We start from the raw sequence: 26,605 nt of genomic DNA, 5'->3' as shown, positions 1-26,605 counted from the left end.
CTGAAACAGGCACCTAAGCAATGGCATGAGAAGTTTGAAAGAACTCTGACTTCTGCAGGATTTGTCATTAACGAGGCTGATAGGTGTGTTTACTATCGCCATGGTGGGGGCAATAGTGTCATATTATGTTTGTATGTGGACGACATACTGATCTTTGGTACAAACATTAATGCAATTAATGAGGTCAAGTCTTTTCTATCGAAAAGTTTTGACATGAAAGATCTGGGAGAAGCCGATGTAATTCTAAACATCAAACTTATTAAGGATGAGAGTGGGATTACATTAACGCAATCTCACTATGTTGAGAAGGTCTTGAACCGATTCGGTTTTATGGATAGCAAGCCTTCTCCAACACCTTATGATCCCAGCGTGACACTCAGAAAGAACAAGAAAGAAACGAGAGATCAATTAAGATACTCTCAAATTGTCGGTTCACTCATGTACTTAGCTAGCGCTACAAGGCCAGATATCTCTTTTGCTGTGAGCAAACTGAGTAGGTTCATGTCCAACCCGGGTGATGATCATTGGCATGCACTAGAAAGGGTCTTGTGCTATCTGAGAGGTACTATGAGTTACGGAATTACTTATTCAGGGCATCCTGCTGTGCTAGAAGGATATAGTGATTCAAATTGGATCTCCGATGTTGATGTACTTTACGCAACAAGTGGGTATGTATTTACTCATGGTGGTGGCGCAGTGTCATGGAGGTCTTGCAAGCAAACCATATTGACGAGGTCAACTATGGAAGCAGAATTAACTGCTTTGGACACAGCTACTGTTGAGGCAGAATGGCTGCGTGAGCTCTTGATGGACTTGCCGGTTGTTGAAAAACCTGTACCGGCTATTCTTATGAACTGTGATAACCAAACGGTTATCGCTAAAGTGAACAATTCTAAAGATAATGCAAAGTCATCAAGACACGTGAAAAGACGTTTGAAGTCTGTCAGGAAGTTGAGAAACTCCGGAGTAATAACTGTTACGTATATACAAACAGACAAAAACCTGGCAGATCCCTTTACAAAGGGACTATCACGAAATGTGATAGATATTGCATCGAGGGAGATGGGTATGAGACCCATAGATGTTACACCATAGTAGTAACCCAACCTTTGTGATCGGAGATCCCGTGAATTAGGATCTGGGAAGAACAAGCTATTGGTTAACTGAGGAGAGTAATAACTTATGATCGTCTCCAAGTGAAGATGCAAAACTCTCAGAGCTGTAAGGCTCAGATCTGTAAGGCAGGTTGGCAACATGCCTTAATGTGGTTCTATTGGCTATAATTAGCAAAGATGCTGTCCTACAGAGCAGTCTTGAAAGAACACACCTATATGAGTTCTGACTGTAAACGTCGCAGTCTATGAGATTTGGGTGATCTCTAGTAAGCTCACGAAGAGACCAGGGAGTATGACGTATAAGCTCCAAACCGCGGGGTAGCCTACTGGCGGTCAGGTACTGGTTAAGACTTTTAGTGAAACCTGTTCACACAAAACTAGCAATTCAAGGCATAGTCCATTGTCAAGTTGTGAATTGATGTAGCTTAAAGTTCTAGGCAGAAGTTCAACTTAACAGTCTCTGCTGAAACACTGGTATATTAAACAAGTGATGAGAGAAGGCAAATCTCTAAATGGGTATTTGAGATCTGGTGGGGGATTGTTAGAATTAATGGGCTAGGCCCATAGCAATTTCTGAAATCTCAAAGCCCATGTGTAAAATGGCAAGTGGTGGTGCTAAGTTTAGTCCCACCTTGGAAGTTGAAGAAGAGTTGGACCTCTTTATATAGTGGGTTCTCTCCACCACTCTAAGTGGTGTGTGAGAAGAGAAAGGGAAAACCACACGCGCGCGCTCGCTCGCCTCGCCTCGCCTGGCCGGGCCGGGCCGGGCCGTGGCGTGGCGTGGCGTGGCGAGGCGAGGCGGCGCGTACATGCGACATGCGCGTGAATGGTCCGCCGAAATCCGGTCCGTCTCCTTGCAGGAGCGCAGCTTCCTTTTGCCGTTTTATTTTTATGTCTTGGCAGACAAGTTTTTGATTTCTTGTCCGGTAAGTATACGAATTAGAAACCGAGTCGGTTTGGGATTGTGGTCGCGACACAATACCGCCTCTGGTCCTAATATATATACAGCTACCGGCTGCGGCCAGAGACACACCGAAAAACACCTAGGGTTTTGCCTCATCTCACAACTTGCGCCGCCATCGTAGTCTACTCCATCCCAAACGCCGGCGTGCATCGGCGCGTGGGAGAGCAGGTCTCCGGAACCGTTCGTCTTTGCGATCCTGCACCGGGAGAGGACGAATTAGGTTTTTGGGAAGCGCTGTGCGCGACTGCTCAAATTCGTCATCACGGGTCGTCTTCCGTCCAAGTCGGGCGGTGCTACTCATCGTCGTATTCATCGCCGTCAGCAGCAGATCGTCGCCAACATTGTCATCAACACTGTCGCACCCATAATAGCTAACGATCAGTACGTCCAACATCCTCTGTTCATGTCTGTTTCTACAGCTATTGTTACGTGTTTGCTGCTGTTATGCATGTCTTGCTGTTCTTCTAGTTTGCTAGATTATTGCATGCTAGTATCTCTTCTAGTCATGAATTATTTACTGGAATTAATCATGAACTTGCCTAATATTCCAACAATCCAAAAACCTAATTGTAGGCAATTTCCTGAGTTAACTATGGCTGGATTTGCTGATGCACTGAGGCCGGATAAGTTTACCGGTGTGCACTTTAAGAGGTGGCAGGTGAAGACCACGCTCTGGCTTACTGCTCTGAAAGTTTTCCACGCTAGTGTTGGTGCTCCAGAGGGAATAACCGACGAAGATCGGAGAAAATTCCAGGAAGCCAATACTATGTTTGTGGGATGCATTCTGAGTGTTCTTGCTGACCGTCTGTGTGATGTGTACATGCACATAAACGACGGAAAAATTATGTGGGATGCACTGAATGCAAAATTCGGTGCAACAGATGCAGGCAGTGAACTGTACATCATGGAGAGTTTTCATGACTACAAGATGGTGAATAACCGTTCTGTGGTTGAACAAGCTCATGAGATACAGTGCATTGTGAAGGAACTTGAACTCCTTAAATGTGTTCTACCCGACAAATTCGTGGCTGGGTGCATGATTGCAAAATTGCCTCCTTCATGGAGGAATTTCGCCACAACTCTGAAGCATAAGAGACAGGAGATATCAGTTGAAAATCTGATTGCATCTCTTGATGTTGAAGAAAAAGCTCGGGCTAAAGATACCACTGAAAAAGGAGGTGAGGTTCAGCCTACTGCTAACATGGTGCAGAGGTACCCACAGAACAAGAACAAAGGGAAGAACAAACCTGTTTTCAACAAGCCTACCAAGACTACTACTTTCAAGAAGAAGAAGTTCAACAAGGCTGAGCTAGAGTGCTACGCCTGTGGGAAGCCTGGACACTTTTCCAAGGAATTCCCTGAACGTGCAGACCGCAGAGGGAAAACAAGCTCCAAGACTGTCAACATGGTGACCGCTAGCAATACTGATGGGTATGGTAATTTACCTATTGTGCTTTCAGTATTTCAATCATCTTCGTGGTGGATTGATTCGGGTGCTAACGTTCATGTGTGTGCTGACATCTCCCTGTTTACTTCTTATCAGGTCGCAAGGGATTCTTCCGTCCTAATGGGGAATGGGTCACATGCTTCTGTTCGTGACATTGGCACGGTCGATCTGAAGTTTACTTCGGGAAAGATCGTGCAACTAAGGAACGTGCAGCATGTCCCTACTATGAACAAGAATCTAGTTAGTGGCTCCCTTCTATGTCGAGATGGATTTAAGGTAGTTTTAGAGTCCAATAAAGTAATCGTGTCAAGATTTGGACAATTTATAGGAAAAGGCTATGAGTGCGGAGGCTTGTTCCGCTTTTCTCTTTCAGATTTTTGCAATAAGTCAATAAACCAAATTTGTGCTAGTGTTAATGATGATGCAGGTATTTGGCACTCTCGTTTATGTCATATTAATTTTGGTTTAATGTCTCGGCTATCCAGCATGAGTTTAATTCCGAACTTCACAGTTGCCAAAGGTTCTAAGTGCCATAGTTGTGTGCAATCTAAGCAACCTCGAAAGCCTCATAAGGCTGCCGAGGAGAGAAACTTGGCACCTCTAGAACTCATACATTCTGATCTTTGTGAGATGAATGGTGTGTTGACAAAAGGTGGAAAGAGATATTTCATGACTTTGATTGATGATGCGACTAGATTTTGCTATGTTTATTTGTTGCAAACTAAAGATGAAGCATTAGACTACTTTAAAATCTATAAAGCTGAAGTTGAAAATCAACTAGAGAGAAAGATCAAGCGTCTTAGGTCCGATCGTGGTGGAGAGTATTTTCCAAAAGTTTTTGATGAATTTTGTGAGGAACATGGTATTATTCATGAGAGGACGCCTCCCTATTCACCTCAATCAAATGGAGTGGCCGAGAGGAAAAACCGCACATTGACTGACTTGGTGAATGCCATGTTAGACACTGCTGGTTTATCTAAGGCATGGTGGGGGGAGGCTCTATTGACTTCATGTCATGTCCTGAATAGAGTTCCCAACAATAATAAAGAGAAAACCCCTTATGAGGAGTGGGTTGGGAGAAAACCATCACTTTCTTATTTGCGTACTTGGGGATGTTTGGCAAAGGTCAATATTCCTATTCCTAAGAAACGCAAACTTGGACCAAAGACAGTGGATTGTGTCTTTCTAGGGTATGCTCAACGGAGCATTGCTTATAGGTTTTTAGTGGTAAAATCTGAAGTACCTGATATGCATGTTGATACTATAATGGAATCTCGTGATGCAACATTTTTTGAGAACATATTTCCTATGAAAGATATGCATAGCATTGCTAGATTTTCTTCTGAGATAATTCCTGAATCTAGTACAACTGATGAATATTTCGAACAATCACATGTCCTTGAGAAGGATAACAATGAAGTTCCTAGAAGGAACAAGAGACAAAGGATTGCAAAATCCTTTGGTGATGATTTCATTGTATACCTTGTGGACGACACACCCAAGACGATTGCAGAAGCATATGCATCTCCGGATGTAGATGATTGGAAAGAAGCTGTTCATAATGAGATGGACTCAATTCTTTCTAATGGAACTTGGGAACTAACTGATAGACCATATGGTTGTAAACCTGTGGGCTGTAAGTGGGTGTTCAAAAAGAAGCTGAAGCCTGATGGTACTATTGATAAGTACAAGGCGCGGCTAGTGGCCAAGGGCTACACTCAGAAAGAAGGCGAAGATTATTTTGACACCTATTCACCCGTTGCTAGAATGACCACCATTCGAGTGTTACTTTCCTTGGCTGCCTCTTATGGTCTTATCATTCATCAAATGGATGTAAAGACAGCTTTTCTCAATGGAGAGTTGGAAGAGGAGATCTATATGGATCAGCCTGACGGGTTTGTGGTAAAGGGTGAAGAGAGAAAGGTGTGCAAGTTGTTAAAATCTTTGTATGGTCTGAAACAGGCACCTAAGCAATGGCATGAGAAGTTTGAAAGAACTCTGACTTCTGCAGGATTTGTCATTAACGAGGCTGATAGGTGTGTTTACTATCGCCATGGTGGGGGCAATAGTGTCATATTATGTTTGTATGTGGACGACATACTGATCTTTGGTACAAACATTAATGCAATTAATGAGGTCAAGTCTTTTCTATCGAAAAGTTTTGACATGAAAGATCTGGGAGAAGCCGATGTAATTCTAAACATCAAACTTATTAAGGATGAGAGTGGGATTACATTAACGCAATCTCACTATGTTGAGAAGGTCTTGAACCGATTCGGTTTTATGGATAGCAAGCCTTCTCCAACACCTTATGATCCCAGCGTGACACTCAGAAAGAACAAGAAAGAAACGAGAGATCAATTAAGATACTCTCAAATTGTCGGTTCACTCATGTACTTAGCTAGCGCTACAAGGCCAGATATCTCTTTTGCTGTGAGCAAACTGAGTAGGTTCATGTCCAACCCGGGTGATGATCATTGGCATGCACTAGAAAGGGTCTTGTGCTATCTGAGAGGTACTATGAGTTACGGAATTACTTATTCAGGGCATCCTGCTGTGCTAGAAGGATATAGTGATTCAAATTGGATCTCCGATGTTGATGTACTTTACGCAACAAGTGGGTATGTATTTACTCATGGTGGTGGCGCAGTGTCATGGAGGTCTTGCAAGCAAACCATATTGACGAGGTCAACTATGGAAGCAGAATTAACTGCTTTGGACACAGCTACTGTTGAGGCAGAATGGCTGCGTGAGCTCTTGATGGACTTGCCGGTTGTTGAAAAACCTGTACCGGCTATTCTTATGAACTGTGATAACCAAACGGTTATCGCTAAAGTGAACAATTCTAAAGATAATGCAAAGTCATCAAGACACGTGAAAAGACGTTTGAAGTCTGTCAGGAAGTTGAGAAACTCCGGAGTAATAACTGTTACGTATATACAAACAGACAAAAACCTGGCAGATCCCTTTACAAAGGGACTATCACGAAATGTGATAGATATTGCATCGAGGGAGATGGGTATGAGACCCATAGATGTTACACCATAGTAGTAACCCAACCTTTGTGATCGGAGATCCCGTGAATTAGGATCTGGGAAGAACAAGCTATTGGTTAACTGAGGAGAGTAATAACTTATGATCGTCTCCAAGTGAAGATGCAAAACTCTCAGAGCTGTAAGGCTCAGATCTGTAAGGCAGGTTGGCAACATGCCTTAATGTGGTTCTATTGGCTATAATTAGCAAAGATGTTGTCCTACAGAGCAGTCTTGAAAGAACACACCTATATGAGTTCTGACTGTAAACGTCGCAGTCTATGAGATTTGGGTGATCTCTAGTAAGCTCACGAAGAGACCAGGGAGTATGACGTATAAGCTCCAAACCGCGGGGTAGCCTACTGGCGGTCAGGTACTGGTTAAGACTTTTAGTGAAACCTGTTCACACAAAACTAGCAATTCAAGGCATAGTCCATTGTCAAGTTGTGAATGGATGTAGCTTAAAGTTCTAGGCAGAAGTTCAACTTAACAGTCTCTGCTGAAACACTGGTATATTAAACAAGTGATGAGAGAAGGCAAATCTCTAAATGGGTATTTGAGATCTGGTGGGGGATTGTTAGAATTAATGGGCTAGGCCCATAGCAATTTCTGAAATCTCAAAGCCCATGTGTAAAATGGCAAGTGGTGGTGCTAAGTTTAGTCCCACCTTGGAAGTTGAAGAAGAGTTGGACCTCTTTATATAGTGGGTTCTCTCCACCACTCTAAGTGGTGTGTGAGAAGAGAAAGGGAAAACCACACGCGCGCGCTCGCTCGCCTCGCCTCGCCTGGCCGGGCCGGGCCGGGCCGGGCCGTGGCGTGGCGTGGCGTGGCGAGGCGGCCCGTACATGCGACATGCGCGTGAATGGTCCGCCGAAATCCGGTCCGTCTCCTTGCAGGAGCGCAGCTTCCTTTTGCCGTTTTATTTTTATGTCTTGGCAGACAAGTTTTTGATTTCTTGTCCGGTAAGTATACGAATTAGAAACCGAGTCGGTTTGGGATTGTGGCCGCGACACAATACCGCCTCTGGTCCTAATATATATACAGCTACCGGCTGCGGCCAGAGACACACCGAAAAACACCTAGGGTTTTGCCTCATCTCACAACTTGCGCCGCCATCGTAGTCTACTCCATCCCAAACGCCGGCGTGCATCGGCGCGTGGGAGAGCAGGTCTCCGGAACCGTTCGTCTTTGCGATCCTGCACCGGGAGAGGACGAATTAGGTTTTTGGGAAGCGCTGTGCGCGACTGCTCAAATTCGTCATCACGGGTCGTCTTCCGTCCAAGTCGGGCGGTGCTACTCATCGTCGTATTCATCGCCGTCAGCAGCAGATCGTCGCCAACATTGTCATCAACACTGTCGCACCCATAATAGCTAACGATCAGTACGTCCAACATCCTCTGTTCATGTCTGTTTCTACAGCTATTGTTACGTGTTTGCTGCTGTTATGCATGTCTTGCTGTTCTTCTAGTTTGCTAGATTATTGCATGCTAGTTTCTCTTCTAGTCATGAATTATTTACTGGAATTAATCATGAACTTGCCTAATATTCCAACAATAAATTCTTATTTGAAACTGTTGGTTCAAGCTTGCTAGATTGCATGATATGATGTGTGCCATCAACCAATTTCCGCAGCAACGCGCGGGGTATCCTCTAGTTTATTTAGCTAGATGGTTCTTGCTACTAGTTTTTCTTAAAAGGGACTCTTACTAATTCAATTCGAGTAGCCAACTGACTATAGTGCCAAACGATGCTTTTATGTCGTGCAAATTTTTGCACCCGCGTTCACAAACCAACCGTAAGGGCTCGTGGTTGCAATTTTGTCTTCGGGACCAAACGACCAAAAGTCGACTCTTGCCTCTTGATTTCTAACAGTGTATCTGTACATGTTGATTAGAGGCTAACATGTGCTTCGCTGCACAATTCTTCATTCATGAGATTATTATTTTCTTTCTCTAGCAGATTATTGCATTCGGCAGTTTTGTTTTGGTTTCATGTTTGTTGGTTTTAATTATGTTATGACGGTGTTTCTTTCATTTGTATATCTAGATATTTGTTCTAAAAGAAGAATAAAGTTATTAGGTGTGTGGTTGTGATGTCCTTACATGAACCAGCCTGGGTGTTAGCCGGTGTTGGTTGTGAGAACCCCTTGAGCGCAAAAGTGCTCTTCTAATCCCGAACTCACGTGCACCCGGATGAACAATTTACAAACTTCGGGCCTGGCACCAGGGAGAAGATGGGGGCTGGCTTTGTGGATGGGCCTGGCACTGCTCAGCACCTACCGCCGGGGTCTTTAGCGGTAAGGTTGCACAGGCTACCGTCAGGGTCCTCGACGGTAGGGTGGATTGCAGGAAACAGCTGACTTGGATAAGTGCGCTATGGCCGACGCTTTAGACGATAGACTATGCAACTCTACTGTCAAAGACCCCACGGTAGAAAAAATGGTCAAATTTCGATTTTTTAAACGGGGTTAAATCCGGTCATACTTTGCGCGAAGGATCGTAACACCAAATTTGGCATCTTGTAGTGGATCTATCATCTGTGGCGCCGCTACTTGCTACGTGGTGCGCCAGTCATGGCTCCACGTGCTGCTTACAAAGCTACTTACAACCGGATCGCATGCGTGGACTGTGTTTGACATTTCAATGCGTCCCATTCACCATATGCTGCGCGCGTCCTTGTCGAGGCCGGCGTACTGGCATGTCCCAGGTTTTAGCAGGCGGCAAAATTTCGTGTTTTGACCCTTTTTGGTAAGAAATTCAGGATCTGTTGAGGATATAACCATTAGAATCACCCGCCCAGGAGGGGCCGGGTTACTCATAATGGTCATCACGCGAAGCCCAGTACCAGACTTGAAGACGGCGGGTCAATAATGGGCTTAAGACCCGGAGACGGCTTAAGGCCCGTAGTGATAACCGTCGTTATGGTGAAACTTGTAGTGTAAGGCAAGAATAGTAAGAGCCCGAGCCGGACACTGTTATGAGCCGGCCGGGACTCTGAGAGCCGCTGGGCGTCAACCTCTCTATATAAAGGGATGACCCGGCGGCGGTTTAGGGACAAGTAAGACTAAATCGATAACCAGGCAGGACGGTTTAGCTCCTGGTCATCGAAACCCTAATCAATACCACCTCAACTGGACGTAGGCTTTTACCTTCACGTAAGGGGCCGAACCAGTATAACCCTCGTGTTCCTTGTCCTGTTTAACCCCTTTAAGCTTCCTAGCTGCGATGGCTCCACGACTAAGTCCTTGCACGAGGACATCTGCCGTGACAATTCCACGACAGTTGGCGCCCACCGTGGGGCCAGCGCACGGTGGATTTGAGTTCTTGAAGGGCAGCTTCGAAGGGCTCAAGGGATACGCTGTGGGCCGGATGACCAAGATTCATCGCGGCAAGCTCTACATCGACGATGCAAACTGGGGCCCCGACGCCGGCTCAATCGAGTACGGGTACCGGGTCCCCTTCGGCGGAATTCATGTCTTCATTGGCAAGATTGGTGAGCCGGGCCCTGAGCCGGATCTTTGCGCCGATCTCATCGAGACGGCTCAGCGTGCACGACCCGCCCGGGCTCTACCTGCCTTAAAGCATGCTTTCGTGGGATGTGTCCATGGAGGACTCTCTGAAGGATCTGGATCTGGTGATAAGACGGCCGCCGGCTCTGACGGCGAGTCGTCTACGGATGAGTCAAACTCGTTGTATCAACTTCGAGATGGCAGGCTCAGGGGTTGTTCCGATGGCGACAGTATTCCGGACCCCTTTGAGCCGCCGAGCCGGGTTGGAATCTTCATGGCCGGCATACAACCTGTTCAAAACCCCGCCGCCGGGTCAGGAAGCCCTGTGCCCTCGCCGGCTCAGGTGCTGATGGATCTCACAGACAAGATGACGGTCCTATTGACCGCTACGGTTGCCCCGGCGGATCAAGTTCAGCATGACGCGGAGGTGGCACAGTTAAAGTTGGATCTAGCAAAAGCCAAGGAGGATCTGGCGGCGGAAGGGATCAGGATGGCTGCAGAGAGGGCGACTCTCGACGCCCAGACTCAGCTGATCTAGGCACAGTCTTTCCGGCTCACGATGGATCAAAACGCGTCCAATGAGGTCATGAGAAGGAGGCATCAAAAGGCCCAATCTCGACTCCCTCCGGTTTATGATCCTCGAAACCTCTTCAACACGCCTGGGGCAGGGCCTAGTAACCCGCCAGAGATCATAGTGCCCGGGGCTGGAACGCCAATTCAGCCCCAAGTCATGGGACCTCCCCGGGTGAACCCTGCCCCGCCTCAGCACGTGCCAATACCACCGGGTCATTATGCCAACCCGTTGGAAAACATGGTTGCCGCGACGGCGCGGCTGGCGGCTCTCCCAATTGATGGTGATTCTCCAACGGCGGTTGAAACCCGCCGGGTCAGAGAACTCCTTCAAACGGCTCTGGCGCAGCAAGAGGCATATTTTTATAGCCGGGACAGGATTCATTCAACCCCTCGTCCAGGCCGGAGCCCGAGTTATAGCAGACACATGGTCTCAGTGACCGGCTCAAGTAATGTCCGACGCCATGACTTGCCTCCTGGCCACGGCCCGGCTCATAACGGAAACTTTCACGCGGTAGACCAAGACAGAGCACGGCAAGAGACGGAGCAGGTGCCTCAGTTGACGGCTTACCAGCCACCCCTGGCTTATCCGACGGCTTCCATCGACGTGGGTATACCTACGAGGACTGGAGGTGTCCCTTGTCTGGTGCCGGCTCTCCGCAATGAACGTCTGCCCAAGGATTTCAAAGGGCCTAGGAAGGTACCTAATTACACGGCTCATTTACAACCCGGAGCCTGGATCGAGAGTTACGAGATGGCCATGGAGTTGCTGGAGGTCAGCGAAGCGGCAATGGCCAAGTACTTCACCATGATGTTAGATGGGACCGCCTGCACTTGGTTGAAAGGGCTGCCACCGAATTCTATCGGGTCTTGGGCTGAGCTGAAAGCCCGGTTCATCCAAAACTTCAAAGATACCTGTAGGCAGTCTATGTCAATTATGGATTTGACTAACTGTAAACAGCAGGAGGGTGAGTCTACAACCCATTGGGTTCGCCGGGTCAAAGAGATAATACATTCATCTGATAAGATGGATGCCGGCTCTGCAGTCTTAATGTTGGAGCAGAATTGTCGTTTCCTGCCCCTGAAGATGAAACTCGGGCGGCTCAAACGCGATTGCACTAATATGGGTATGCTGATGGCAGCTCTCGTCAAGTACGCCGACTCTGATAGTACCAAGGAACCCGCGTCAGATGATGAAAGGACAGGGAAGGGAAAGAAGAACGGCAATGGCAAGGGTCCTCAGCATAACCCGGCGAACCAAGGAGGTAGCAAGCGTAAGGCTGATGGCAGCATAGAGTTTGTGGCCAACGCCAGCTCACAGGGTAACAACCAGCGACGTAAGGGGAGGCCACCTCCCTGAGCCGGCGGGTCAGGCCCGACGCTTGAGCAGTTGTTGAATGAGCCTTGTCCAAGGCATGGCTCTAGGGAGAAGCCAGCTACTCATCTATGGAAAGATTGTGCAATCATGAAGGCCTTTAAGAATTCCAATGCCTTTAATGGCAACAATGGCTCGGGCGGCGGCTCAGGCGCCGGCGGCTTTCATGGCCCGGGCGGCGGCTCAAATTCCAATCCTCAGAATGTTCAAGGGGGCTTTTAATCAGCAGTCCGGCCAGGGTCATCAACAGCAGCAGGGGGATACCAGACCAATCCAAAGCAGCTCAATGGTGGACAGTATCATGTGTTTACCACCAGTCTGTGCAAGCGAGATCAGAAGCTTCATAAGAGGGCTGTGAATGCTGTTGAGCCGGCGGTTCCACGCTATTTAAGATGGTCTGAGAAGCCTATTGTGTGGAGTAGGGAAGATCACCCTCCCCGGGTTGATAATCCGGGTCACCTGGCCCTGGTGGTGGCTCCTCAGGTGGGGGGATATAAGTTCACTAAAGTGCTCATGGACGGAGGGAGCAACATCAACATCCTCTATTATGAGACCTTCTGTCGTATGGGGTTGATTGATAAGAACCTCAGCCAGTCCAATATTGTTTTCCATGGTGTGGTGCCTGGTAAGTCGGCATATCCAGTTGGTAAGATCAAGATGGAAGTGGCTTTTGGAGATGAGTACAACTACAGGGCGGAAAAATTGACCTTTGAGGTGGTCAAGATAAGAAGTCCGTATCATGCTATATTTGGGTGGCCGGCTTACGCCAAGTTCATGGCACGGCCGTGTTACGTGTATTTACAACTCAAGATGCCGGGTCACAATGGGACCATTACGGTTCATGGCAGCCGAAAGATAGCCTTGGAGTGTGAGGAAGGTGACGCGGCTTATGCAGAATCTGTTTGTGCAACAGGGAGTTGAAGTTTTACAAGGACAATGTTGACCCGGCAGATATGACATCTTTGAAAAAGCCGACCACGGAGCATGAGCCAGCAATGAAATTTAAATCAGCTGATGAGACTAAACTTGTTGACTTCGTTCCAGGTGACTCATCTCAGCAGTTTAGCATCAGTGCCAATCTGGATCCGAAATAGGAAAGCGCGCTCATCGAGTTCATCCATGAGAACAGGGACATTTTTGCATTGAAACCTTCTGACATGCCAGGTGTACCTAGAGAACTCGCTGAGCACACTCTCAATATTGATCCAAAATTTAAGCCGGTCAAGCAATTCCTTCGGCGGTTTAATGAGGAGAGGCGGAAAGCCATTGGTGAGGAGGTGGCCCGGCTCTTGGCGGCCGGGTTTATTGTTGAAGTCTTTCATCCAGAATGGTTAGCTAACCCGGTACTCGTGCTCAAGAACAATGGCACCTGGCGGATGTGTGTGGACTACACGGACTTAAAGAAGGCTTGTCCAGCTGGTCCTTTTGCTCTCCCCCGTACTGATCAAATCATTGATGCTACGGCGGGCTGTGAGCGCTAAAGTTTTTTGGATGCTTATTCTGGATACCATCAGATTAAAATGGCAGTTAAGGACCAGGAGAAGACGACGTTCATCACTCCCTTTGGAGCCTTCTGTTATGTGTCTATGCCTTTTGGACTCAAGAGTGCACAGGCGACTTATCAGCATTGCGTGCAGAATTGTCTTCATAACCAGATTGGGCGCAATGTTCATGCCTATGTGGATGATATCGTGGTTAAGTCCAGAGAGAAGGAGACCCTGGTAGATGATCTTAGAGAAACCTTTGATAATCTCCGGGTTTACAAGATGATGCTTAACCCGGCCAAGTGTGTTTTTGGTGTTCCCGCAGGCAAGCTCTTGGGTTTCCTGGTTTCTCAAAGAGGCATTGAGGCTAACCCGGAAAAGATCAAGGCAATCACCTCTCTGGCTAAGCCGGTGTAACACCCTGAGAATCATGCTACAGTAACCCCCTGTGATTAAGCTAATCATGTTGCTAAACAGGGCTTGATCACATTTGAACCACACCCGTGTCAAACTCCTAGTTCAAACTTCAAATATAATTAAAGTGAAAAATAAAAGTTTTCAAAACTCAAACAAAAATGTTCTGTGGGTGCTAAATAATACACTGGCAATTATGGTGGAGAAAACTCCTATTTATAAAATGCCTAAATACTTTAAATGAAATAAAACAGAAAAGGAAATAAACAAATAAAAAGAAAACAGAAAACAGAAACAGTTAGAGAAAAAAAAGGGGAGCAGGCCTTCCCCCCCCCCCACTGGACCCGTGGCCCATCTGCACCGAACCCCCCCCCCCCCGGCCCAAACTGGGCCGCACCCCCGCGCCCCCGGCCCAGCCCACCTCCTCCCTCGCCCCTTCCCTGTTCCCCCGACCGGGTCGGAACAGGGGCGCGCTGCCGCCCGACCCCCTCGCCGGCACCGACGCCGGAGGGGATAAGGTCGCCAGCTCCCCCGCCTCCTCGGGCCTCTCTCCCACTCACCCCCGCGCCTCCCCCTTCCCTCCCCCGGATTCGCGCCGCCCCCCCTCTTACCCACGCCCGACGCGCTCACCGCCGTTCCCGTCGTTCTCGCGGCCACCGTGCCCCACTCGCCACCCCGCCGTGTCGTACGACGTCGCCGCCCTCGACTACACCCCCTCCGCCTCTCCGTCGAAGCTCGGAGCCACCGCAACGGCCTCCTCGAGCTCGCCTTCATCTTCGGACGCCGACGACCCCCTTCTTCCCCGGCGCCGACCTGCTGCTTCTAAGCACCCACGGGTCTTTCTTGCGCCACGCGGTGAGCTCCTCTACCTCCTCCCCCACTCCACTAGCTCGCCCACGCTCCCTAGCTTCCCCCCCCCACGCGCGCCCGAACGCCGCGCCGCGGAGCTCGCCGCCGGCGGGTCTCCGGTGACCAAATGGTCACGGGGTCAAGCCCGTTGCACTCCCCGCCGTTTGTAGATGCCCCCCAGCCCCTCCGCTTTCTCGTTAGCTCGCCGTAGATATGTTTCCGTCGGGCACCCGTAGCTCCTCGCCGCCGGCGAGTTCGTAGCGCTCGTCTCCGGCCGTTCCAGCCCTTCCGACCACCGCCGTTGGATGCGCGACGTCGAGCCGCGTCGAACGCGCCCAGCCACGCCCCCGGAGACCCCCTGTACGTGAAACCCGTACCCCTCCCGAGCCGCGCCGCCGTGCGTCTGGTCGCCGGCGTTGCTCCGGCGCCGGCCGCCGACGTGGCACACCTGGGGCCACCCCCTGGGTCACTGCCAGTGGCCCCCACGGGTCCCAGTTGACTGGGCAGGCCCAGTCACTGACATGCGGGCCCCGCCGCAAAAATTAAAAAAGAAAATGTTTTATAAATAAAAATAATTAGTTTAATTAATCTCTCACTGACAGGTGGGCCCAGTAGTTAATTAACTAAAAACTAATTAGTTTAATCCTCTGTTAACCCACTGTCTATGACAGGTGGGTCCCCCTTGTCAGTTTGACCAGTCAACCCGGACTGTTGACCGCTGACATCACTCATATGTCATGCTGACGTCATATCCCTTTTTCTGTTAATTAAATAATTCCAGAAATTCAAATAAACTTTGAAAATTCATATCTTTTAAACCGTAACTCGGATGAAAATGTTTTCTATATGAAAGTTGCTCAGAACGACGAGACGAATCCGGATACGCAGTTCGTGCGTCCACCACACCTCCCTAACCTATCGAACTCGCAACTTTCCCCCTCCGGTCCTTCTGTCCGAAAACGCAAAACATCGGGAATACTTTCCCGGATGTTCCCCCCCTTCACCGGTACCACCTACTGTCGCGTTAGGACACCCCTAGCACCGCTCACTGTCATGTCACGCATCGTCATGCTTGTGTTTGCATTGTATTTACTGTTTCTTCCCCCTCTTCTCTCCGGTAGACTACGAGACCGACACTGCTGCTGCCCAGTTCGACTACGGAGTCGACGACCCCTCCTACTTGCCAGAGCAACCAGGCAAGCCCCCCCCCTTGATCACCAGATATCGCCTACTCTCCTCTATACTGCTTGCATTAGAGTAGTGTAGCATGTTACTGCTTTCGGTTAATCCTATTCTGTTGCATAGCCTGTCATTGTTGCTACAGTTGTTTCCCTTACCTGCTACCCTACTGCTTAGTATAGGATGCTAGTTTTCCATCAGTGGCCCTACATTCTTGTCCGTCTGCTGTGCTATACTATCGGGCCGTGATCACCTGGGCTGTGGACACGGGCATATACTTATATATTATATACATGACACCTGAGATGACTAAAGTCGGGTCGGCTCGTAGGAGTACCCGCAAGTGGATCTTTGTGGCGAAGCGACAGGGCGGGTTGAGACCGCCTAGGTGAGAGGTGGGCCTGGCCCTGGTCGGCGTTCGCGAATACTTAACACGCTTAACGAGATCTTGGTATTTGATCTGAGTCTGGCCATTTGGTCTATACGCACTAACCATCTACGTGGGAGTAGTTATGGGTATCCCGACGTCGTGGTATCAACCGAAGCTCTTTTGACGTCAGCGACTGAGTGGCGCGCCGTGTTGGACCGCTTTGACGTAACCGCCGTGATCGTGTGGGTTGCTAGGTATGCTCGCGGCCGCGTTCGCAACGTGCAGGTGTGCTTAGGGCGATGGGCCCAGACCCCTGCGCGCATAGGTTTAGACCAGCGTGCTGACCTCTCTGTTGAGCCTAGGTGGGGCTGCGACGTGTTGATCTTACGAGGCCGGGCATGACCCAGGAAAGTGTGTCCGGCCAATTGGGATCGAGCGTGTTGGGTTATGTGGTGCACCCCTGCAGGGAAGTTTATCTATTCGAATAGCCGTGTTCCTCGGTAAAAGGACGACCCGGAGTTGTACCTTGAGCTTATGACAACTAGAACTGGATACTGAATAAAATACACCCTTCCAAGTGCCAGATACAACCCGGTGATCGCTCTCTAACAGGGCGACGAGGAGGGGATTGCCGGGTAGGATTATGCTATGCGATGCTACTTGGAGGACTTCACTCTATTCTCTTCTATATGCTGCAAGATGGAGATGACCAGAAGCGTAGTCTTCGACAGGACTAGCTATCCCCCTTTTAATTCTGGCATTCTGCAGTTCAGTCCACTGATATGCCCCTTTACACATATACCCATGCATATGTAGTGTAGCTCCTTGCTTGCGAGTACTTTGGATGAGTACTCACGGTTGCTTCTCTCCCTCTTTTTCCCCCTTTCCTTTCTATCTGGTTGTCGCAACCAGATGTTGGAGTCCAGGAGCCAGACGCCACCGTCGACGACGACTCCCACGGCACTGGAGGTGCCTACTACTACGTGCAGGCCGCTGACGACGACCAGGAGTAGTTAGGAGGTCCCAGGCAGGAGGCCTTGCCTCTTCGATCGTTGCTACTTTTGTGCTAGCCTTCTTAAGGCAAAACTTGTTTAACTTATGTCTGTACTCAGATATTGTTGCTTCCGCTGACTCGTCTGTGATCGAGCACTTGTATTCGAGCCCTCGAGGCCCCTGGCTTGTATTATGATGCTTGTATGACTTATTTATGTTTTAGAGTTGTGTTGTGATATCTTCCCGTGAGTCCCTGATCTTGGTCGTACACATTTGCGTGCATGATTAGTGTACGGTCAAATCGGGGGCGTCACAGCCGGCGTGCATAAACGACGTCCAGCGTCTGGCGGGCCGCATCGCTGCTTTGAGCCGGTTTATAAGCTGTTTGGGTGAAAAGGCCATGCCACTGTACCGGTTGATGAAGAAAACAGATGACTTTATCTGGAATGATGCTGCTAATGCTGCCTTTGAGGATTTGAAGAGACAGCTGGCTGAGCCCCCAGTTCTTGCTGCTCCGGTTGACAAGGAGCCCTTATTACTGTATGTAGCCGCTAACACACGAGCCGTCAGTGTGGCTGTGGTGGTGGAGCGCAAGGAAGAGGGTAAGGAGTATCCGGTTCAGCGGCCGGTTTACTATGTGATCGAGGTACTCGTTGAGTCCAAACAGCGGTATCCACATTGGCAGAAGCTTGTTTATGGTGTGTTCATGGCAAGTCGGAAGCTTAAGCATTATTTTCAGGGTCACCCCATCACTGTGGTTAGTTCTGCTCCCCTAGGAGATATCATCCAAAACAGAGAAGCCACAGGAAGAGTGGCTAAGTGGGCTATAGAGCTTGGGCCTCATGGTCTGAAATATGTGCCACGCACTGCTGTCAAATCTCAAGCATTGGTGGATTTCATCAACGATTGGACAGAGCTGCAGGTGCCTGAAGAGAAACCGGATAATACATACTGGACTATTCACTTCGACGGGTCTAGGCAATTGGAGGGCTCGGGGGCTGGAGTTGTATTAACTTCCCCCCGAGGTGACAAGTTTCGTTATGTGCTACGGTTGATGTTTCCCTGTACTAACAACGCGGCTGAGTACGAGGCCTTGCTCCATGGTCTTCGGATGGCTAAGGAGATGAGCTTGAGCCGGGTACGGTGCTTCAACGACTCAGATTTAGTGGCTCAACAAGTGTCAGGCAAGTGGGATTCCAAGGACCCTCTCATGGCGGCTTATCGCCGTGAAGTTGATGCCATTGCTGGACATTTTCAGGGTTACCAAGTAGAGCACATCGATCGCAGGAAGAACGAGGCGGCTGATGCATTAAGCCGGCTGAGCTCTCAGCGAAAGCCGGTGCCACCTAATACTTTCTTGGACATCTTGCATAACCTTTCTGTTAAGTTGCCTACAGAGGAAGACTTGGCTGTCCCTGACCCGGAGGCATAGTTGGTGGCGGCTCTCCACATCACCCCAGACTGGACAGTACCATATTTGGCTTACATGACCCGGGGAGAGTTGCCTGAGGATGAAACTTTGCAGACAAATAACCCTACGGTCTAAGTCAATGATAATTATCAATGGTGAGCTACATTGTCGCAGTGTCACTGGAACTTTCCAGCGCTGTGTTTCCCCTGAGGAAGGCCAAGAAATTTTGTGTGAGATTCACGAGGGGGATTGTGGCCATCATGCCGGCTCAAAATCTCTTGTGGCCAAGGCTTTTCGTCATGGCTTTTATTGGCTGATGGCTCATGCTGATGCGGAGGACTTGGTCAGTAGATGTGACGGTTGTCAGAGGTTCTCGTGACGGGCTCATGTGCCGGCTCAGGAGCTGAGGATGATTCCAATTACTTGGCCATTTGCGGTCTGGGGGCTTGATATGGTTGGGCCTTTTAAAAGGTCCCAGGATAAGAAGACCCACCTCTTGGTGGCGGTCGACAAGTTCACAAAGTGGGTTGAAGCAGGGCCAGTTAGTAAGTGTGACGCAGCCACAGCGGTTCAGTTCATGAAAAGGGTGATATTTCGCTTTGGTTTTCCCCACAGCATTATAACTGACAATGGTACCAATCTGTCTAAGGGCGCCATGGAGGAGTTTTGTCAACGAGAGCATATTCGGCTTGATGTTTCATCAGTGGCTCACCCTCAATCCAATGGTCAAGCTGAGAGAGCTAATCAGGAGATTTTGGAGGGCATCAAGCCCCGGCTTTTGGTCCCTTTGCAACGGACGCCGGGTTGTTGGGTGGAGGAGTTACCCTCCGTGTTATGGAGCATCAATACTACTCCTAACAGATCTACGGGTTACACGCCTTTCTTCATGGTTTATGGAGCGGAAGCAGTCCTCCCTAGCGACATCCGTCATGACTCGCCTCGAGTGGCGGCTTATGTTGAGGCGGATAATGAGCGGGCGCGCCAAGATGCTCTTGACTTGTTGGACGAACAGCGTGATGTGGCAGCAGCTCGCTCAGCGATTTACGAACAAGACTTGCGCCGTTATCACAGCCGCCGAGTTAAGTCCCGGGTCTTCCAGGAAGGTGATCTGGTGCTCCGGCTTATCCAAGATCAAACAGATGCACACAAGTTATCCCCGCCTTGGGAAGGGCCCTTTGTGGTCAGCAAGAACTTGCACAACGGGTCATACTACCTTATCGATGTTCGGGAGCACAAAGATTCACGTAAGTCGAAGGAAGAGACCCGTCGGCCGTGGAACATAGCTCAGCTTCGACCTTATTACACTTGAGCCACCGGCTCTCGTAATGTACATATTTCTATAGCCATGTATATATTATGATAAATAATAAAGCAGGACCTCTGTCCTTTTCTCCTCCAAAGGTAAACGTGTTATTTCAATTACAACATCACATGGTCACTAGGAGGTGGATCTGGCTTACGATCGTATTCGAATCTAGCCGTTAACAATATAATCACCTGGGGGCTTCCTGTTCAAACATGGGTCGTATTCGAACCTAAGAGAACATAGCTGTCGATACCCACTTGATTGGCAAATTGCTGAGCTCATTGGGGAGTTTTCTTTGATCATATTTGAATCATAGCTCAACCCCCTTTGGGAACCGACGTGGATCGTATTCGAATCAGCGTCGTTAAACAACTCTCAAGGTCATTTGGGGGCTTCCTGTTCAAACATGGGTCGTATTCGAACCAAAGAGAACATAGCTGTCGGTACCCTCTTGATCGGCAATGCCAAAGCCACTGGGGGCTATATGATCGCATTCGAATCTTAGCGTAACCCCTTTGGGACGGTTCTCTGGTCGTATTCGAACCGGAAGCCCCTAAGTTTTGATTTTCTGATTGGCAACAAGTTCTTCTGGTTATATCAACAGTGTGCAAGGGCGGTTCTTACTTCGCCGACTTAACTTTGATTCACAACGTTGGTAGCACATAATAAGCATTATTGGTGCTGGTGAACCGGAGTTGAGATCTCAACCTCATTATTCGGGTTACGTAAACTGGAAGTATAATTGAAGGCTTGTAAGTATGCTATTATGGTTACATCGAGGATATAATTGAGGGCCAGTCTTTGGTGACTTTGGTTCATATTCCGGGTTATATATAAAGTCTATGATTCTCAGTTCGGTAAGCCGCCCGGAGACTTGTGGTTTGTTTTCTATGCAGGATGGTTAAAGACAGTTCTTCAAACTTAAGGAAAATAAATAATCAATTATAACCCGGAGGAATATGAAGAAGCAGCTTAAATGGAGTTAAGCATTCAACACGTGCACGATGGCACGACAAAATTAAGTGTTTGTCCTACTCTATTACAAGACTCCCCGAGTCCAAAAGGTGAGGCATTGTTTTAAGGTGTAACCATGAGCCGCCTGAAAGTCAAGGTGCTTGTTGGGTCGAAGCTTCCGGCTCATCCCTCTCCGCTCCTCCGGCTGATTCCATGACCTAGAAGGTTGATGATTTCCAGTCAATGCCGCTCAAGGTTTCAAATTGAGCCTCGTCATCAATTAACCCGGCCGGGTCAACTTCTGGGGCGAAGGTATGCTTACGAGTCGGAGGGATCAAGCTGATTGCTTCATAGCGTGGAGTGGGGATCCTCTGATTCTCCGCGTCATAGCACGTCTGATACTTGGTAAGGTCAGTGTCGTTCCCAATCAGGGTGGCCACCGGGCGCACGCTCTTCACACAGGCAGCGAAATCTTTCTGGTCAAAGGGGGTGCCGTCTTCCTTCAGGCTGGGGTATCCAAGAGCGATGTCGGCCGGGTCTAGCTCTGGGAGAAAAGCCTTGGCCCGGCTCAAAGCAGCTATAGCTCCGGCTCTTGCAGAGGCCCGTCTTAGCTCTTGGAAGCGCTGAGGAAGAACGGCAAGCCGCCTGAGTACGTCCGCCAGGTGAGTCGGAACCTCGTTGGACAGAGCCACAACGGCTAACGCACGCTGTGACCCGGTGTAGAGTTGCTCCACCAAGGTGTACACGGCCTTCAGGTTGGTCAGAACATTCTGATTAAGGTTGGAGCTTCTGGGGCCTATTTAACAAAGTCAGGTGAGCTGAATGGCAATGGTGGGACTTATAAGACATAAAAATGTAAACTTGTTAAAGGCTGGCAAAATGACTTACCGAAGATTGCGGAGACCATCTGTGACACATGGCGTTTTAAGCCGGAGAGTTCGGCGGTTCTCTCAGTCAGAGCAGCCTCTGCTTGTTCGGCCCGGCTGAGCAAGGCAGTTCTCTCCTCGGCCCAAGTCTTTCTTTCTGTTTCAAATTTCTTCTTCAGCTTTTCCTGTGCAGCAACACTGAACTCAAATTTGGCATTGGCCTTCCGGGTCTCAGTTTCCTGAGTCTTCAGGCGGTTCTTCAGCTCAGAGATTTCAGATTCCAAGTTCTTGCAGGCAGCTTGTATAAATTCCGGGTTACAGTTTGAGTAGTTACCATGCAACATTAAAGTCCCAAGCACTTTGCAAGCAAAGACACTTGGCACTTGGGGGCTAATGTATGCTGAAAGATTCTATTTATAATTGCCGGTTCATGAAGGTAAGCCGGAAGTTAAGTCTACAACGTATTCTATCATAAGTAATAGACTTGGGGGCTAGCATGGTAAGGATGACTATGGAGTAAGCAAGAGAGTTGTACCTCAGATTTTGCTGTATCTGCTTTACCATGTCAATCTCCAGGTCCCGGCTGTTGTGCACTTGATTAACATAGCCGGAGACGATATCTCCAATGCTTAAGTTAGCATAGTTGGTGATATCCAGCTTGGCCCTGCGGCGCTCTAGCAACTCCTCCTTGGCAGAGCATTTAGCCAGCACGGTGGGTCTCCCCGGCTCGACAAACTCCGTCTGGGTGATTACAACGTCCGGGTCATCGGCCGGTTGAGCTGGGCTGGGGATCTCCGGGTTATTAGAACCCTCTATGACTTGCTCGTCAGTTGGAGCGGTGGTTTCAGGAGCTGAGGTGGATGGCGGCTCATGAGCAGAAGCTTCCGGTTCAGTCAAGATCGGCTCTTCGACCGGCTTATTTCTCTTCGCTCTCTTGCTGAGCTTTGCTTGAGCACTGAAAGGACAAAAGGTTAGTACAAAAGCATGAGTAAGATAAGCACAAAATGAGATGATTATCATTACCCGGGTGCGGTCTTGAAAGCCGGCAAGTTAGATTGCATGGAGTCACCGGAGGAAGGTGAAGTTTCCTGATAGTTTGAATCAGACGAATTGAGTGGTTGACGAGTGACGCCCGCTAAAGGATGAAAAGGGTATAAGTTGGAGATAACCTCAGTCCGGCGCTTTCTTGATGCTTCAGGTAAGCCGGAGGAGAGGTCTGCATCCTTGCTGGCTCGGGTTTGCCTCCGGCTCTCATGAATCTGTTGCTTCAAAAGAAATTGAGGATCTTGATAAGCTAAAGGATGCGAAAATCTTACTTTCCAGGTTACTCTTCGGACTTTCAGCCTTGGCAAGGGGTCCGAGTCGGAGGAAAGTATAGTTACCTCTTCAGTCACCGGGTTACTCGCTCCGGTATCATCCTGCGGATAATCAAGTCAATATGGTGGTTAAAAAACAGACGAAAAACAAAAGAAGAGCCTAACGAATCAAGGGTTACCTCTGACTCGGAGCTATCATCCAACTGAAGCAGCTCTGAGGCGCTAGGTTTACTCCCCTGCTTGCGGGGAGCGGCTCTCCTGGCGGCTTTTTTAGCCTTCCTGGCTTTTTTGGCAGCTTCATGGTCATACTTGACCTTCCAGAACTTGTCATTAGCCTGGAAAAACGCAACAAGGGTTTCCTTGAAGTTAAAACGAAAATTGTTGAAATGGAAAGTAAAGTGCTCAGATTGGTAGCTTACCACCGGAGCCGGGTTCGCTTGGCAGAAGGGGCTTAAGCCGGTCCTCCCGCAGTCTGCTAAGCTCTCGTTGAAGAGAAACTTGGTCATGTCGTCCACGACGTCCTTAGGTAGATCGTTGGGGCTGTGCCGCAGAGGGTCATCCTTCCGGCCCGTGTAATCACACATTACGCCGGGGCGGCGGCTCAAGGGAATCACCCGCCAAGAAATCCAGACTCGGACCAGATCGACGCCATTAAGGCCATTTCCTAGAAGAGCCTTAATCTTGTTGATGGTGGGGATCAGTGGTTGACTCTCAGCTTGAGATAGTTTGTCTGGCAGGGGGTGAGTTGGCTCCAGACGCAGGGCACGAAAGCCGAGCAGAGGATTCTCATTAGCCGGAGAAGTATCTTGGCAGTAGAACCATGTCTGGTTCCAGTCCTTTGGGTGGCTTGGCGGCTCAGCGTAAGGAAAGAGGCAATCTCTCCGTCGTTGAATTGAAATTCCGCCAAGTTCCAAGCTAGGCCCGTTGGCACACTCGTTCTGGCGGTTCAGATAAAACAGCTCCCTAAAGAGCAGTAGGCTGGGCTCTTCTCCAAGATATACTTCGCAGAATACTTGAAAGTTGCAAATATTTGACACGGAATTGGGTCCTATGTCTTGCGGCCGCAGATCGAAGAAGTTCAGAACATCTCTAAAGAATTTTGAGCCGGGAGGTGCGAAGCCCCGGCTCATGTGATCAGCAAATATCACAACCTCTCCATCTCTTGGCTGAGGTCTTTCTTCCGACGGGTCAGGGGCACGATAGGACATGACCTCCTTTTTTGGCAGGTGACCCGTCTTCACGAAATCAGCTAAAGTGTCATCAGTAACATTCGATCTCATCCAGTTGCACGTAATGGGTGCCTTGGGAGCCTTGGGTGGCATTGTGAAAGACGAAAGCCTATGACAAAAGGAAATGTCCGGTTCAACTATAAGCCGGAGGAAGGTTACAGTGTAGTATTCAAGATGGCGGCTTATGAAGGGGCCTAATGATATATGGCTAATTCTTTTGGGTTATCTAAGCCGCTGTGGGCATCGTGAGCAATTCAAGTTGTTCAAAACTCTATCATAAATGAGCCGGAAAGTTCACAGCGCGTGGCCTCTCTTAAGCCGGAGATATGAGCCGCCATAGCTAACAGATGCAATTTTTAACTAAGTGTGGCACAAACAAGTTTCACAGATCGCAGTAATTATTTTGGATCAAACGATCGACTCGAAAGAAAAAATTTCTAGACCTGGAAGCTGATACAGAGAAGTTCATGAGATCTAAGGAGATCTCTTTGCAAGTAAAGGGGACATGCTACTATTGAAAATGGGTGCGAAACCACAGCTGCACGAGCTCTATATGGTTTCTGGATCCAAGGGGGCCGGGTAGGAAGAACTATGAAGAAATGGCGACGAACTGCGAAGAACAGGGGAGAACGGCAAGAACCCTAATGCGGATCTACTCTATGGAGTGGCAAGGACTTACGGGTGCTGATGAGTCGCGGAGGTCGCCGCCGTTTCTCTGGACTAGTTCAGGGTGATGCAGCGGCCAAGGTTGGAGAAGACCAGGGGGCGCGGCGGCGGCGGCTGAGCTCGAGCTCTGGAGCGACAGAGGAGGAAGACGACGGAGGAGATAAGTGAATGAAGGCTTATGGGCCGGGCCTATTTATAAGGTGCGGCTAATAAGTGGGCGCGAGAAACGAGGAGGCCAAGGCGTGATTATCTCGCCACAGAAGCGCCTCGATTTTCGGGATGGCCATTAAAGATAAGATCCGTTGGGATATGACAGAATAAAAAAAATGAACTTAATGGAAGATGACGTCATGGAGGGTTATCAGGAATCCAGAAGATGACGTCACGGCGGGTTATAACCTTCGCACAAATATAAGCCGGAAGATTTTCTCTTAAAGGGATTGAAGATTGACATGAACCGGTTCAAATCAATCTGGGGCCTAATGTTGAGGATATAACCATTAGAGTCACCCGCCCAGGAGGGGCCGGGTTACTCATAATGGTCATCACGCGAAGCCCAGTACCAGACTTGAAGACGGCGGGTCAATAATGGGCTTAAGACCCGGAGACGGCTTAAGGCCCGTAGTGATAACCGCCGTTATGGTGAAACTTGTAGTGTAAGGCAAGAATAGTAAGAGCCCGAGCCGGACACTGTTATGAGCCGGCCGGGTCTTTGAGAGCTGCTGGGCGTCAACCTCTCTATATAAAGGGACGACCCGGCGGCGGTTCAGGGACAAGTAAGACTAAATCGATAACCAGGCAGGACGGTTTAGCTCCTGGTCATCGAAACCCTAATCAATACCACCTCAACTGGACGTAGGCTTTTACCTTCACGTAAGGGGCCGAACCAGTATAACCCTCGTGTTCCTTGTCCCGTTTAACCCCTTTAAGCTTCCTAGCTGCGATGGCTCCACGACTAAGTCCTTGCACGAGGACATCTGCCGTGACAATTCCACGACAGGATCTGACCCCCGTTTGAACTTATTTCGGGATCTGACCCTTTTGCCTACCGCCAGGGGGGCTGGCGGTAGGTGTGCACGTCCTACCGCCATCCTCTCTGGCGGTAGGACCTTTGACGGCGACTGACGGCCGTCTGAGGTGGCTGACATGGAAAAGGGCCTACCGCCAGGGGCTATGGCGGTAGGGTACTGAAGCCTACCGCCATAACCTCTGGCGGTAGGGTCCTGTGTGGTGGATAAGGTGGGGAGGGGCTGGTTTGTGGGCCCCACCACCACTCTTCTTCCCCACTCACCTTCTTCCCCGTGCTCAGCTCCTCTCCCCCCTCTCCCACTCACAAACCCCCCTAGATCCACTCCACTTGCTTGACACTTCACCGGTGGATCCGAAGCATTTTCATCACCCAAGGTACCTCTCTCATTCCCCCTTCTTTTGATTGGTTGAGATATTTGTTTTGTGTGCATTTTGCTTATTTGGTTGCAAACCCTAGTTTATCATTTTTGGTGTGGTCAAATCAATTACTATGATCCATTTAGGTTTATGTTTGGGATTTCCTTATGT

The sequence above is a fragment of the Aegilops tauschii genome, chromosome 7 (genome assembly GCF_002575655.3).
Source record: "Aegilops tauschii subsp. strangulata cultivar AL8/78 chromosome 7, Aet v6.0, whole genome shotgun sequence".
Taxonomy (NCBI): Eukaryota; Viridiplantae; Streptophyta; class Magnoliopsida; order Poales; family Poaceae; genus Aegilops; species Aegilops tauschii.
The sequence above is the reverse complement of the archived record's forward strand: the minus strand, read 5'-3'. Positions refer to the sequence as shown.